This window comes from Haematobia irritans, chromosome 2, assembly GCF_050003625.1.
Source record: "Haematobia irritans isolate KBUSLIRL chromosome 2, ASM5000362v1, whole genome shotgun sequence".
NCBI lineage: Eukaryota > Metazoa > Arthropoda > Insecta > Diptera > Muscidae > Haematobia > Haematobia irritans.
This window is the reverse complement of record NC_134398.1, coordinates 114,306,141-114,309,249: the sequence shown is the minus strand read 5'-3', so window position 1 is coordinate 114,309,249 and position 3,109 is coordinate 114,306,141.

The window sequence follows — 3,109 nt, the reverse complement described above, 5'->3', positions numbered from 1 at the left end:
GAAATGTATTTGCTTTGCTTATGTGAAGAGTAATTGAACCTGGGTGATGCTTAGTTTAAGACGTTTGGCAATTTAAAGAATTTTGTTGGTACTTAATGGGTTAATCATGCATTTTGGTTGTTCATCTGCATTAGGAATTTATTGAAAATTTTTACATTCGACATATTCTTTATCATTTTTATTTTGATCAAAACCTATGATTATTGTTTTCTCTAGCATGTATTTTGTTTCATTCATAGGTTAGGTTAGGTTAAAGTGGCAGCCCGATTAAGATTCAGGCTCACTTAGACTATTCAGTCCATTGTGATACCACATTAACTAAAAGTACCTATTACATATGGGCACTTCTAGTTTTAACCGCTGAACCTTCTTTATTATTTTTCGTTGTTGAACCAACCAGATTGTTCCAAAAACATTAGCAGACTGTTTAAGTTAACGTTTTCCAGATCCGCCAGTAATCTGAAGCTATATGCTCCTAAAAGTTGCTTTCGCTTTACACAAAATGAAGGACACTCACACAAGAGGTGTTTAATTGATTCCTTTTCCTCCGCATCATGACAGCTCATACAATAGTCATTATACTTCGCGCCTATAGTTTTTGCAAAATCGCCTATCAGGCAGCGACCCGTTATAGCAGATATCAGGAGTGATATCTGACGTCTCGAGAACACTAGCATATCTAGTGTGCGGTTTAAGTTTAAATGGGGCCATATTTGCTTGGTGTCGTTACAGCCCTTGCAATTCTCCCATCGAACATTTGCCATCATAACAGCATTCTCACGCAGCATTAGCTTGCAGGTAGCCAGGGGCATACCAACAGATTCTAGTTCCCCTGGAATATGTAAGGTAGTTCCTAGCCTTGCCAACTCATCCGCTTCGCAGTTCCCCGGTATGTTCCTATGGCCAGGCACCCCTATTAGGTGAATGTTGTACGGCTCAGCCATCTCGTTGAGAGATTTGCGGCAGTCTATGGCCGCTTTCGAGTTATGGAACACAGAGTCCAAGAATTTTATTGCAGGTTGAGTGTCTGAGTATATATTAATGCCAATATTTGTTGGAACATTACTTATCAGCCTGAAAAACACTACAGTGATTAGGTAATTTTTTCGCTATTCGAATTTCCAGATCTTTAGAATATACTCCGAACCCCACTTGTCTATTCAATTTGGAGCCATCAGTATAGAAATATATATGTATATATCTTTTATTCCCCGGGGTCTGTGTACACCACGCCTCGCTGTTGGGAATTAGAGTTTCAAACTTTTTGTCGAAAAGTGGTTTTGCCAGGGTGTAATCCACTACGTTAGGCACATCTGACATTACTTTGAGGACCGAACTATGACCGTACCGTAAAAAAAAATATTCTTTCTACTTTGCAAAAAAAAGAGCGTCCATCCATTTTTATGTGTTTTTTATACCCTCCATCATAGGATGGGGGTATATTAACTTTGTCATTCCGTTTGTAACACATAGAAATATTGCTCTAAGACCCCATAAAGTATATATATTCTGGGTCGTGGTGAAATTCTGAGTCGATCTAAGCATGTCCGTCCGTCCGTCCGTCCGTCCGTCCGTCCGTCCGTCTGTTGAAATCACGCTAACTTCCGAACGAAACAAGCTATCGACTTGAAACTTGGCACAAGTAGTTGTTATCGATGTAGGTCGGATGGTATTGAAAATGGGCCATATCGGTCCACTTTTACGTATAGCCCCCATATAAAGGGACCCTCAGATTTGGCTTGTGGAGCTTCTAACAGAAGCATATTTCATCCGATCCGGCTGAAATTTGGTATATGGTGTTGGTATATGGTCTCTAACAACCATGCAAAAATTGGTCCACATCGGTTCATAATTATATATAGCCCCCATATAAACCGATCCCCAGATTTGGCTTGTGGAGCCTCTAAAAGAAGCATATTTCATCCGATCCGGCTGAAATTTGGTACATGGTGTTGGTAGATGGTCTCTAACAATCATGCCAAAATTGGTCCACATCGGTCCATAATTATATATAGCCCCCATATAAACCGATCCCCAGATTTGGCTTGTGGAGCCTCTAACAGAAGCGTATTTCATCCGATCCGGCTGAAATTTGGTACATGGTGTTGGTAGATGGTCTCTAACAATCGTGCAAAAATTGGTCCACATCGGTCCATAATTATATAGCCCCCATATAAACCGATCCCCAGATTTGGCTTGTGGAGCCTCTAAGAGAAGCATATTTCATCCGATCCGGCTGAAATTTGGTACATGGTGTTGGTAGATGGTCTCTAACAATCATGCAAAAATTGGTGCACATCGGTCCATAATTATATATGGACCCCATATAAACCGATCTCCAGATTTGGCTTGCGAAGCCCCAAAGAGAAGCAAATTGCATCCGATCCGGCTGAAATTTGGTACTTGGTATTGTTATATGGTCTCTAATAACCATGCAAAAATTGGTCCACATCGGTTCATAATTATATATAGCCCCCATATAAGCCGATCCCCTGATTTGGCTTGCGAAGTCTCCAAGAGAAGCAAATTTCACCCAATCCGGTTGTAATTTTGAACATGGTGTTAGTATATGATCTTTAACAACCGTGCCAGAATTGGTCCATATCGGTCCATAATTATATATAGCCCCCATATAAAACGTTCTCCAGATTTGACCTCCGGAGCCTCTTGGAGGAGCAAAATTCATCCGATACGGTTCAAATTAGGAACGTGGTGTTAGTATATGGTCGCTAACAACCATACAACAATTGGTCCAATCACTCAAAAATTGGTCCATATCGGTTCATAACCATGGTTGCCACTAGAGCCAAAATTAATCTACCAAAATTTTATTTATATAGAAAATTTTGTCAAAATTTTATTTCTATAGAAAATTTTGTCAAAATTTTATTTCTAGAGAAAATTTTGTTAAAATTTTATTCGGTTCACAATAAAATTTTCGTCATTGTCAAAATTTTATTTCTATAGAAAATTTTGTTCAAATTTTATTCGGTTCATAATCATGGTTGCCACTCGAGCCAAAAATAATCTACCAAGATTTTATTTCTATAGAATATTTTGTCAAAAGTCTATTTCTATAGAAAATTTTGTTAAAATTTTATTTCTGTAG